Below are 15,057 nucleotides of genomic sequence, written 5' to 3'. Positions count from 1 at the left end.
ATTCCGGGACACCCTTCGGATATGATATAAATTTCGAAGTACTAAAGCATCTGGTACTTTGGATGGGGTTTGTTAGGCCCAATAGATCTATCTTTAGGATTCGCGTCAATTAGGGTGTCTGTTCCCTAATTCTTAGATTACCAGACTTAATAAAAAGGGGGCATATTCGATTTCGATAATTCAACCATAGAATGTAGTTTCACGTACTTGTGTCTATTTTGTAAATCATTTATAAAACCTGCATGTATTCCCATCCCAAAAATATTAGATTTTAAAAGTGGGACTATAACTCACTTTCACAGATTTTTACTTCGTCGGGAAGTAAGACTTGGCCACTGGTTGATTCACGAACCTATAACAATATATACATATATATCAAAGTATGTTCAAAATATATTTACAACACTTTTAATATATTTTGATGTTTTAAGTTTATTAAGTCAGTTGTCCTCGTTAGTAACCTATAACTAGTTGTCCACAGTTAGATGTACAGAAATAAATCGATAAATATTATCTTGAATCAATCCACGACCCAGTGTATACGTATCTCAGTATTGATCACAACTCAAACTATATATATTTTGGAATCAACCTCAACCCTGTATAGCTAACTCCAACATTCACATATAGAGTGTCTATGGTTGTTCCGAAATATATATAGATGTGTCGACATGATAGGTCGAAACATTGTATACGTGTCTATGGTATCTCAAGATTACATAATATACAATACAAGTTGATTAAGTTATGGTTGGAATAGATTTGTTACAAATTTTCACGTAGCTAAAATGAGAAAAATTATCCAATCTTGTTTTACCCATAACTTCTTCATTTTAAATCCGTTTTGAGTGAATCAAATTGCTATGGTTTCATATTGAACTCTATTTTATGAATCTAAACAGAAAAAGTATAGGTTTATAGTCGAAAAATAAGTTACAAGTCATTTTTGTAAAGGTAGTCATTTCGGTCGAAAGAACGACGTCTAGATGACCATTTTAGAAAACATACACTCACTTTGAGTTTAACCATAATTTTTGGATATAGTTTCATGTTCATAATAAAAATCATTTTCTCAGAATAACAACTTTTAAATCAAAGTTTATCATAGTTTTTAATTAACTAACCCAAAACAGCCCGCGGTGTTACTACGACGGCGTAAATCCGGTTTTACGGTGTTTTTCGTGTCTCCAGGTTTTAAATCATTAAGTTAGCATATCATATAGATATAGAACATGTTTTTAGTTGATTTTAAAAGTCAAGTTAGAAGGATTAACTTTTGTTTGCGAACAAGTTTAGAATTAACTAAACTATGTTCTAGTGATTACAAGTTTAAACCTTCGAATAAGATAGCTTTATATGTATCAATTGAATGATGTTATGAACATCATTACTACCTTAAGTTCCTTGGATAAACCTACTGGAAAAGTGAAAAATGGATCTAGCTTCAACGGATCCTTGGATGGCTCGAAGTTCTTGAAGCAGAATCATGACACGAAAACAAGTTCAAGTAAGATCATCACTTGAAATAAGATTGTTATAATTATAGAAATTGAACCAAAGTTTGAATATTATTATTACCTTGTATTAGAATGATAACCTACTGTAAGAAACAAAGATTTCTTGAGGTTGGATGATCACCTTACAAGATTGGAAGTGAGCTAGCAAACTTGAAAGTATTCTTGATTTTATGTAACTAGAACTTGTAGAATGTATGAAGAACACTTAGAACTTGAAGATAGAACTTGAGAGAGATCAATTAGATGAAGAAAATTGAAGAATGAAAGTGTTTGTAGGTGTTTTTGGTCGTTGGTGTATGGATTACATATAAAGGATATGTAATTTTGTTTTCATGTAAATAAGTCATGAATGATTACTCATATTTTTATAATTTTATGAGATATTTCATGCTAGTTGCCAAATTATGGTTTCCACATGTGTTAGGTGACTCACATGGGTTGCTAAGAGCTGATCATTGGAGTGTATATACCAATAGTACATACATCTAAAAGCTGTGTATTGTACGAGTACGAATACGGGTGCATACGAGTAGAATTGTTGATGAAACTGAACGAGGATGTAATTGTAAGCATTTTTGTTAAGTAGAAGTATTTTGATAAGTGTATTGAAGTCTTTCAAAAGTGTATAAATACATATTAAAACACTACATGTATATACATTTTAACAGAGTCGTTAAGTCATCGTTAGTCGTTACATGTAAGTGTTGTTTTGAAACCTTTAGGTTAACGATCTTGTTAAATGTTGTTAACCCAATGTTTATAATATCAAATGAGATTTTAAATTATTATATTATCATGATATTATCATGTATGAATATCTCTTAATATGATATATATACATTAAATGTCTTTACAACGATAATCATTACATATATGTCTCGTTTAAAAATCATTAAGTTAGTAGTCTTGTTTTTACATATGTAGTTCATTGTTAATATACTTAATGATATATTTACTTATCATAGTATCATATTAACTATATATATATCCATATATATGTCATCATATAGTTTTTACAAGTTTTAACGTTCGTGAATCACCGGTCAACTTGGGTGGTCAATTGTCTATATGAAACATATTTCAATTAATCAAGTCTTAACAAGTTTGATTGCTTAACATGTTGGAAACATTTAATCATGTAAATATCAATCTCAATTAATATATATAAACATGGAAAAGTTCGGGTCACTACATGTAACATGGCAAATGATGATTATAAAGTCTATGAATCATTATCTTCCATTAAAAATTTAGCATGACTTACTGTAATATAATCACGTTGGCCTGACATCATTATATTATACTAACTCATGCTTCAATTCCCAACACTACTTCTAATCATTCATAATTTAAACTTGAATTTTATAGAGTATAGAAACTAAAACAGTTTCCATTATGATGTGATAAAGATATCGCAAGGAGACAGTTAATTGCGGTCAAGAATCGTTATGAAGATATCTTCAGAAATATAGAGGATATTTATAACGAAAGATACGGTGATATCTTAGAATTCCTAAGATCCAATGATGAGGAAAATTCTTTTGTTTCCTCTGCATTTAATGCTACCATATCTGAATCATTGGTTATTAATCCGAGATGGTTTCAAGAAATTTTATTTTTAGATGACTAAACGCTGATTGTAATCGTCAACGGATCTAATGGTTAACGAATAGGCGTTATTGATTTTAAAATTAATGAATGATAATTTCGGTGGTTTGATGTGATAATTCATTGCAGAATACGAATGAATATAATTAATGAATGTAGTAATCTTTAGGAAGATAACACCTGCTAAAGCTTTACTTGAATTCCGATATGTTAATTTCAGAATGTGTAATTGATTTTGTATGCAGATGATTGTGTATCATTGTGAAGGTAGTGCGTATAATTAATGATTTATGAATCGAAATTGAAGAATGTACAGTGTATTAATGTGAGATGTAAATATTTCTCGAGTATTACCTACCCGTTAAAATATTTTCACAATTAACAGTTTGTACAATAGAATTTACAATCTTTATGAAGATATACGTTCATATATGTATTATTCTGATATAATTATGGATTTAATGAGTTAATATATATTAAACTCATCTGATTTGCGGTTTGGAACGAGAGTAAATAATCTCCAAAACCTTAGAGATTTCATAATTGTCGCGAAATATTTCGCTAATGAAGTTATGAATCAATATATTCATCGTTACACTTGATTTATTATGAAATGGAGTTTATTGTGCTGAAGCAGTGATTAACAATTGTTAAGTCATTAATGAAGGGTATACATCATAGCATATTAGTGATATGAATTAACCAAGTAGTACATACTAGTTGAGATTCACACGTAATTGTTTAGTACGACAAGATTTATTATTGTTCCAAATCATATATATATATAAGGTATACATATATAATTCTTCACGAAGAATGAGTCAATACATCTTAGCTCATTATTACTAATATTCCTTGGTATCTATGGGAGTATAATGTTGATGTTTGAGGTACTGAGTGTGATGTTGAGGTGTGGGATGCGGATGTGGTTGTTGATGAAGCTGATGCTGATGGTACTGGTTATGCTGCTGGTGCAGCTGATGCTTGTAGATATCGCACCGTATTCTCCAGTGCCACCACTCGAGCGCGAAGCTCATTGACTTCTTCTACTATTCGGGGATGATTGGCAGTTGGAACAAGGGGGTGAATATGATCTAGAATCTTCGATATTATATATTCGTGACGGGATACCCTGGAAAGAAGAGAGAAAATAGTGTTTCGGACTGGTTCACCGGTAAGTGCTTCAGGTTCTTCGCCAAGAGGTGAATTTGGTTGGTGGAAGGGATCACCTTCTTCTTGCCTCCATTGATTGAGTCGGCTACGAACCCATCCCTAATTCATCCAGAAAAGATGATGGCTGATTGGTTCGTTTGTTCCGGTTACGCTGCCGTTGGAGCTCGAAGAGTTCGAGAAATTCATATTATGTGTTTGAAATAGGGTTTGATATGAAATGGGTATTGAATACTGAATGATATATTCATCTCCTTGTATACGTATTTATAGAAAAAAGATTTCCGTGATTTACGGAGGAAATTTAGGAAAAGTGGTAGACAAAGTTTACTGGGATAGATATGATAAGATATAATAAGATATGATGTGTCTATATTCCAATAATGGCAGTATGACGTGTCGAGATCATAAAATGATAAGTATGTAATCTGATAATCTTTCGACTAAAGACTTTCAATTCATAATGGCCTATTCAGGTCTAGGGGCTTGAGCTATAGGATCCTTTAAATCGGTAATCCAAACCCTTCCATTCTAGAGTTTCGTAGACGCCATCCGTCAAGAAAATTCAATGATCAAAAATAACGAGAAATCAAAGATTTTGAAAGTAATGAATATGTATAGATTTCAAGAATCATTGATAACATTTCATGTAATACATATGTAATAAACAAAACCATGATAGATGACAAAGGAATGTCGAGAATTTCAGAAATCATGGTGTCGCATTTAAATATGGTGGCGGAATTGGATAGTACTTAGGAGAATGAGCAGAGTTCTTAGATTGGCTTGGCATTCTAAGATAAGTAAAGTTTTTAAAGTATAGGGTAGCATTTAACAGTTAAAGGCAACAATTAAAGGCACTACGGTCAAGGAAAGTTGTAGTCCTACATTGCTAAGGTACCTATTGTATAAGGCATACATAAAATGCAATCCTGGTTCTCTACAACAACATGCTCTGATACCAATCTTTGACACACCCCCAAATAGGGCTTGGGGTATTTGTGACTAATTATATCAAATCACAGTTGTACAAACGAGAACGACTCTATATGAGACGTTTTATTGAGTTTTGCAGCAGAAGATAAATAGATTACATTGTATTTAGAACATTAAATATCTTTAATTGATATGATATGTAATGAAGACTCCAAGCATAGCAAGCAATCATCATCAAAGCAGCAAATATACAGCGGAAGCAATACTTAAGTACCTGAGAATAAACATGCTTAAAAAGTCAACACGAGGTTGAGTGAGTTCATAGGTTTGTAATAAATAATGATTTCAGTAATAGATATAGACCACAAGATTTAATAAAGTAGATCTCGCAGATTCAAAAGTTGATCTCCCGCAGGATCAAAAGTTATGCCAGTGCGTGATATTTAGACTAAACGTTGTTTGCCCCATGACAAGTTGTTGTGTCCTTGTCGTTTAATTTCATTATCAAGTTATACAAAGACTTAGTCAAATGTATCCGGGATGTTACTCCCGATAGGCCTATCCCCAATAATTAAGAATGCCGCAGCAATTAAAAATATCACTGTAGGGACTTAGTCGGACATAGCCGGGTATAGCATAGTTTTAACAGTTGGTACTGATATTTAGACTAGACTTTCAAGTTTGCCCCGTAACAAGTTATCGTTTATACTTGTCGGTTGGGGACTTGCTGGTCATAGCCCAACATATCACAGTTTAATAGTTGGTACTTGTATTTAGACTAGACTTTCAAGTTTGCCCCGTAAAAAGTTATCGTTTATACTTGTCGGTTGGGGACTTGCTGGTCATAGCCCAACATATCACAGTTTAATAGTTGATACGTGTAAAACATGTATAAAAGTTGTGCATGTATTCTCAGCCCAAAAATGTAAAGAGTAAAAGGGATCATATGAAACTCACATTAAATAGCAGTTGAAGTATTCCACGCAAGAAGGAAAGTAAAGCAAGTAAGTGATCTGGATATCAACCTTGAGGTATAACGTTTGATTAGTTAATGTCTAACTTGACATAAAGTATGTTTATTAATATAGCAACTATATTGACAGTGACGGTTTTCGAGAAAAGTTCCTATTTCTCAAAAGTTTCTATTTTTGGAAACCTACTATTTATAAAAAACTTCCACTTATAGTAAGCTTCTAGTTTAAGAATGTTCGGGTTATAATTCTTAACAAAGATGTTGTACAATCTCGCCCAAACTTCGTCGCTAACATGCAAGTCACTCGAATGATCTATTGTTACCGAGCGGCCCAGGATCTCTTGACCAGAATCTAAGTCTTGGCATTCGAGATCCACAAGCGTCCCATAATGGTAACAAGGATCACCCTAGGTCACAAGTAGCGGTGATGTTTGTAGTCTTTGTACGCTATCTTTAATTATAACCTTCACGTTAGGTGCGTATATACATATATATTCATTAATTCGATTTTAATTATAACTCCTATATATTACCAAATACTTTTATAATTTTTAGTAACATATATTACTAATTATAACATGTTATTTATTTTAATTTTAATTGCATATAATTTATAACATTATTTACATGTTTCGGTAAAAAAATAATAAATCGAAGTAAATAGTAAATAGTAAATAGTAAAAAGTAAAAAGTAAGAAAAAAATACTTACTAGTAGTAATTCTTCAAAGAGAGAATGAGAGAAATTTTGGTGTGAGTTTGAATGAGAAATGAGTGGTATTTATACTTAAAAAAATTAGGTAAAAAGAATAAAATAATTAAAACAAAAAGAAATATTTTAATTTTTAATGGGATTTTAAAATTCAAAAGTATTAAATGTTAGGTCATGGGATAATGTACAAAATAAAATAATAAAAGTAGTTTTCTATTATAATTTTTAATTAAAAAGTAATTTATTTATTTATTTATTTATTTTATTAAAAAAATCATTTATTTTAAGGATTTATTTTATATATTTTTTTTTAAAATAAACAAATTGATTTACTACTTTTCCAAGAATATTTGTCAATATTTTTTTTATTCATAATAACAATACTGATAATAAAGATATTAATTATTGATATCTTGTTTAAAAAGGATATTTAATAATAATAATATTAATATATCAAATTAATGCGTAATTATTTACAAATAATTGTTCGTGAATCGTCGGAATTAGTCGAGGTTAAATGAAATCATATAAAGATTTTTGTTTAAATTTTGCCGAAAATTTACCGGTTGTCACAACATATCCGTTCACCGTAGAATAACCATTTTCATTCAATTTAATATTTGGATTTTGACTTATCAGAATCCAACAAGTGGCATAATGAAGAAAACATTGGACAAAATAAAATTTGTTAGAAACAAACAATTTAACTATGAGAAGAATTTTGTTAAGAATCCACGCTAACTGTTCCTAGCTAACTATTCCTAGCTAACCGGTTACATTTTATTTATCGCACTTTAATTATCGCAATTTACATTCTCGCAATTTACATTCTCACAATTTTATTTATCGTCATTTAATTTCTGTTATTTATTTTACGCATTTTAAATAACCGGACACATATACAAAGTTTTGACATATCATATCGACGCATGTATATATATTATTTGAATAACCATAGACACTCTATATGCTGTAATGCTTGAGTTTGCTATACAGGGTTGAGGTTGATTCTACAATAATATATATACTTTGAGTTGTGATCGAGTCTGAGACATGTACATGGGTCACGATACGTATTATTTAATTCGAATATTATATATTAAACTATATATGAATTATTGAATTGCTAACTGTGGACTATCAACTGAGGACCGACATTAGACAATTAAAATGAATTAAAATATTGATTATAACATATAAAACTAAACAATTCTTCAAGTTTACCACTTGATTTCATCTTAAACCTCATTTGTATTTTGACGATTACAATCTGCGTTCAAACCTTTCATGATTCTTGAAACCTCTCAATTAAGAAACAATCGAGAAGATGAACCAACCTCACTTCATCTACGGAAGGAAAGATTTATGCATATAGTTATGCACCTGAAAAACTCTCAGAACCTGAGTAAACGTTTAACACATATCTGTGCTAGCTCCTTTGGCGTTGTTATTACCGAAATTAACATTTCAATTCTTTTTCACAATAGTCAGTTTTGTCATAGCTCCAGCAAGTCAACTTCAATTTTTCGTTCGAATCAACCTTATTATAACCTTGATATATACGATTGTCCATTTCATCATCGTTTCCGGAGAACCGTTTATATTCCACCACATTAGCAGTAAACTTACCAGCAACTTCACTACTCATTGGCTTAAGTCTCTCCGAAGAACCATTATATTTGTTCGTTAAAACCTATTCATATACTCTTCCACATATTATAACGAGAATTACCACATCAATTACTGGGAATTAGCAATCAGTGTTTTGAAATCTAGCAGCATGTCTACATCAACAGTTATATGTATACATATAACCTTTATCTTTTAGAATTATGACCATCCATTTTGAAATTCTGAAAGCACCCAATCTGCGAATTAATACTCTGAATTTTGAAAAGTTGAATGAAGCAACAAAAACTATAACGACATCAACAGCCAAAAGTTGATGATAAAGAATTGTATGTTGGCAAAGCTCAGAAAAAGTTTGAAACTGAAAAACTGATGGAGCAAACTACGAAGGAGTCTCTGAACAAATCACAAGGACTAAACTTGTACATTAAGAATCCTAATGATTCTATTTCTGATGAAATCTTTAGCGAATACCTTGCTTCTGACTCCAAACTCTTGCGGACAAATTTTCTTCACCATCCTTAAATATTAGAAATTCCAAGATATCATCGTATCTTTCATTATAAATATCCTCCATATTCCTGAAGATATTTTTATAACTATTCTTATCTGAAATCATTAATCTCTTCGTGATATCAGTGTTACATCATATAGAAGCTGTTAGTTTCTATATTCTATAATTTTTTGAGCTTAAAATATGAATGTTATTGAAGTAATGTTGGGAACTGATGCATGAGTTAGTATAATATAATGACACTTGATCAACATGATTATATTACAGTAAGTCATGCTGAGTTTCTAAATGGAACATGATGATTCACAGATTATAACGTCATCATGTGTCATGTTACATAACTCTTTCATTCTGATTAACTTCTGAACATATCAAGAAAATATATTCTTGATAGTTCTATTCTCAGTGATTCTGGTAATTTGACAAATCAAATCGTGCTATTACGTTCTTTCTCGTTTAGAACATTAAGTTCATTCGAAACTCCATACTTACGAATTCTAGACCATTACTCTCTTTACTAGAGGTCGAGAAGAGAATAAAAAGGCAAAAGAGCTCCAAAATATAAGAGAAAATATAAAGCCCAATAACAACACGGAGATTACAAAACGTGGATATTAATACGAATAGCAATATAAAGACACGGTATAATTAAGAACAGTATCATCCCAAGGTAATAGTAGAAGTAAACAGATTCTTCTGGAGGAAGATCGAAAAGAAGGATGACAGAAATGACAATTAGGAAAATATTAAGGATTAGAACGGGATTAAGCATTTTCACAATCTTTTGGATGTAAGAATTAAGAAAGAAAGTATAGGAATGGTGAGAATAATGGAACAAAAGAGCTTAATTTATAATGGAAATATCAGACAGCGTAATCGAGGCAGATCACCGTATTTAATTATAGAGATCTTAATTTCCTTACTCGCCGAAGATGCAAATCTTTTAGATTTCGAATATTTCCTTTAATCCCTTGAATTCCGGAACTCAAACGTGAGTATGTCAAAAGTAAAGATGAACATCTATTACCTTATTCCAATCTTTTGTAATCGCTTCACCTATACTCTTCGAGTAATCAAATTGTTTTATCTATATTACTCAATGGTGATAAAACTCTATTTATCAACTCATATTCGTCATGAAAACATTTCTATTGTTAGCCATGACGACCTCACTCAAATTTCGGGACGAAATTTCTTTAACGGGTAGGTACTGTGACGACCCGGAAATTTTCGACCAAATTTAAACTTAATCTTTATATGTTACCGACACGATAAGCAAAGTCTGTAATGTCAAGTCTCAAAATTTTTGAACTATTTACATGGATTCATTTAACCTGTGACTATTCCCAACAATTCACGAACAATTGTGTGTAAATAAATATGTAATTATATATATAAATATATAAATATAAGTGTACATATTAAGTTGAATTAATAAAATACAAAATAATCATTTGGAATTGAAAATGTAAAGCAATATACAAAATAATTAAGATTAAAATTTATTTATGATTTAAATGAATTCTTATTTTTTTTATTATCATTTTTATAATATTATTACTATTATTTAGTTATTTTTAGAATTATTATTAATTATTAATATAATTAGTAAATTTACTATTAATATTTATTAAAAATATAAACCATGAACTAGTACAATCTGTTTCACGTATCCATCAACGCTGTATTTGATTTTTGATTCTGTCTCCAGTTTGTTACAAGTCATTCTCAGTCACAATCCAAAACAGAAATCTTGTGCTATATATTGTACACTGCATTAGTGATTGAATCAAACCAAAATTTTTAGAAAATAAACTCGTACTCTCTGTTCTTCATCTTTTTAGCCAAATTTTGATTTAGTATTAATTTTCAAAATCTTTAAATGCAGAAGTGTTAGAATTCATCTAACTAAACTCTCTGTAAGTTTTCAATCCTCAATTCTTTCAATTAATTTCTAATTTGGGAGTCAAAGTTTTGGTTTTCAAAGTCAACTAAGTGTTCTTTACTCAAATTCGAGTTTGTTTTGATATCTCCAGTTAATTTGATGATCCATAAAGATTATAGGAATGATTTGCAACACAATTCATGTTATAATCATAACCTATAACACTCTTAATCTAAAAATCAATTTTTGAGTTCTTGAGTTCTTCACAGTGATATACACTAACGTAAATTCCAAACAAATTTCAAAAACTAAAAATGCAGAGTTGTTAGGAATCATTTACTTAAACTTCCTGCAAAATCTCAAGTTCCAATTCTTAATAACGAATTTGAATTTGCGAGTCAAAGTTATTTTGTCAAAAGTCAACTAATTTGTTCATCGAGAAATTAGAGCTTATTTTGATGTTTCTGTCGAAATTGACGATTCACAAAGTTTTTAGGAATGATTTGAAACATATTTCATGTTGTAAAGATTGTCCAAAACGAACTTAAAATTGAAAACATTAATTTGTTTTGAAGTGTTACGAACTTCAGCAGTATGTTTTTTCAACTTTTTCTGAATTTTTCTAATCAGAAGAACAGTTTTATTTTTTTGTTTCATGTTGTTTATAAGTCATAAATGAAAAACCATTTGATTGTTGTTAAGTTTTTGCCCCCATTTGATGTTAGACATGGTGAAGAAGATGATGAACATGGCATTAAGAAGTACTAGATAAGTAAGTTGGGTTGTAATATAAATCAGAAAAACTTGAATGGAAGAATGGTTAAGTGTGTTTGCGGGTGAGCGAGAGGTCTCGAGCACAAATCCGGTCGGGGGCATATTTTTTTTAGAAAAGCTTTTTGAAGGTAGTCTTCATTTCTAAAATTATTATTATTATTGTTATTGTTATTATCATTAGTAATTATAAGTAATATAATTATTACTATTATTATTATTACTAAAATAAAGAATTTATGATCAATTATTATTATTGTTATTATGATTATGATTATTATTGTTATTAAAATAATTATAAGTATTGATAATATCATTATTATTATTAAAATAACTATTAGATATATAAAACCATATTTAAAACAGATAACCTAATTATATTTTTAATAAGTATTAATTAATTATTCAAGATATATAAAAATAAATATATTTAAGATATGAAATATGAATCATTAAATATAAAAAGTATATTAATATTATTAATATATGAACTTGTTATATGTTTTAATATATATATGAATGATATAGGTTCGTGAATCCAAAGCCAACCCTGCATTGTTCAGTTTCGTCGTATGAATATTTTTACTACAAAATATTGGATAGTGAGTTTCATTTGCTCCCTTTTTAATTGCTTTTGCAATATATATGTTTGGGCTGAGAATACATGAACTGCTTTTATAAATGTTTTACGAAATAGAGACAAGTGATTAAAAATAATATTCTGTGGATTGATGTGCTAGGTAATTTAGTTTGTTATAAGAGCATGTAAGCGCGAATCCTAAAGATAGATCTATCGGGCTTAACACCCCCATCCTGTAGGCTGCACTAGACATAAGAGCTAGTGGGTGGATGTTTAGTACTTCGAGGATTATTTATACACTTTCGAGTGTACATATCCATCTTTGCGACGATGACTTATTATATTATTGTTAAGGTGGGTTACTGAGGCCTCAACATAAGTAGAATGGTTTTATACACTTTCGAGTGTACATATATTTATAAATGAAAATCTTGTGGTCTATTAAAATATTGGAAATGATTGTTTATGATAAACTAATGAACTCACCAACCTTTTGGTTGACACTTGAAAGCATGTTTATTCTTATAGATGAAAGAAATCTTCCGCTGTGCATTTGCTCATATTAGAGATATTACTTGGAGTCATTCATGACATATTTCAAAAGACGTTGCATTTGAGTCGTCGAGTTCATCAAGAATATTACTAAGTCAATTATAGTTGGATATATTATGAAATGGTATGCATGCCGTCAACTGTCGATGTAATGAAAGTTTGTCTTTTAAAAACAAATGCAATATTTGTAAAATGTATCATATAGAGGTCAAGTACCTCGCGATGTAACCAAATGTAATGTATTCGTCCAGATGGATTAGGACGGGTCATGAAAAGTTAGTTACCAAGTGCCCACGGTTGTACATATACTTTTCATACTGTTTTAAAACACTGTTGAAGCACTGAAATCTCGTGGCCTACCTTACATTACTGTTATACTTAAACTATAGCTCACCAACCTTTGTGTTGAAATGTCCCGTTCATATTGATTATAAACGTTCCATATTAATTGATTTCGTTGCGAGGTTTTGACCTCTATATGAGGCGTTTTTCAAAGACTGCATTCATTTTTAAAACAACCATAACCTTTATTTTATCAATAAAGGTTTTAAAAGCATTACGTAGATTATCAAATAATGATAATCTAAAATATACTGTTTACACATGACCATTACATAATGGTTTACAATAGAAATATATTACATCGACATATGTTTCTTGAAAGCAGTTTTTACACAATATCATACAAACATGCTGTGACAACCCAGAAATTTCCAACCAAATTTAAACTTTAATCTTTATATGTTTCCGACACGATAAGCAATATTTGTTAAGTTAAATTGCAAGAATTTTAAACTATGTTCATACATTCATTCAACCTCGACCATGTTCCAACGATTCACGAACCATTAAACGAATATGATTATATATGTATATGTGTATATATATTATAACTTGAAACGTAAACAAAATATTAGATTAAATACTTTATATGATTGTATCTGTTTCAAAATATTTATCAATGGAATTAGAAGATAAGATCAAATGATTGAATTATCAGATATATTGAATTATGATTACAAGTCTCTGTTGAAAGGCCCACGTTGATTTGAGAAATCTTTCCGTTTTAACAATATTCGGAAAATGGTAAAGTGATTTATAAATAAGAACAAATTGTCAATCATTGAGAACTAGACAAAGGATAGTGGAAGATTGAATCTCATAAAGACTCGATTGATCTATTTAGTTTCAAACGTACAAAAACGTTTTCAGTTTAAAAAGAACTTTATTATTAAAACGTATATAACTTTTATAAATATCTAGAACCACTTTTGACAACTCATTACTTAACTAGTATGATAAAGATAATGATATTTATATTTTATTTTATTAAATATATATAACGATTTAAATTAATATTATATATATTTATACGCGTATTATACGTACATAGTTTTATACTTTTACTATACTTAAACTTTACCTTTACTTTATTTTTACTTTACTTTAACTTTAATAATTCACTTTAATAATTCATACTTTAATAATTCACTTTAATAATTCATACTTTAATAATTCACTTTAATAATTCATACTTTAATAATTCACTTTAATAATTCATACTTTAATAATTCACTTTAATAATTCAAAAATCTATTATAAATAGAATTCAATAGGTTTCATTATTTCATAGAAACTTGAAAATATTTTTCTCTAAACTCTCTCAATCGATTTACATATATATATTTACTCCGTATTATTTCAAGATATTATTAGTATACATAAAATATTACGACGGGGTGCTGTCCGAGTGATTTCGAAATTGTTTTTCGAGTAGGATCGGATTAAGGAAATTATGGGTTATAGCTATGGAGGTGATTGAGTATGGTTCATGGGTATGCTCGTGAGGTCAATATAGTGTTTATCATTTCCGTTGCGTCTACGTACCTTTCCTGCAATATTGAATCTCAATATTGATATGTAAGTACTCATAATTTAACTTTTACATACTAATAGTGTATCCCTGACTAGTGCTCGAGTATTTAGGATTATGCATGCTTGTACTTTTGATATTGCCCTTAGACAGGTTAGGTTGAATATTGAATTAGTTACACTTGCGGTTGAGATAAGGTATAAGATATGCATGTCCTTGGAAAGCTAGCGAAAAATTAAGGACTTTTCCTTTAGATATCGAATGGTTTCGATGAACGGATTAGAAGTTATAATCAATTGAATTTTCTATATTTTTATTAAAAATGATTATTATTATCGT

This window comes from Rutidosis leptorrhynchoides, chromosome 3 (assembly GCF_046630445.1).
Source record: "Rutidosis leptorrhynchoides isolate AG116_Rl617_1_P2 chromosome 3, CSIRO_AGI_Rlap_v1, whole genome shotgun sequence".
In the NCBI taxonomy this organism is placed as follows: domain Eukaryota; kingdom Viridiplantae; phylum Streptophyta; class Magnoliopsida; order Asterales; family Asteraceae; genus Rutidosis; species Rutidosis leptorrhynchoides.
Note: the sequence above shows the minus strand (reverse complement) of the source record.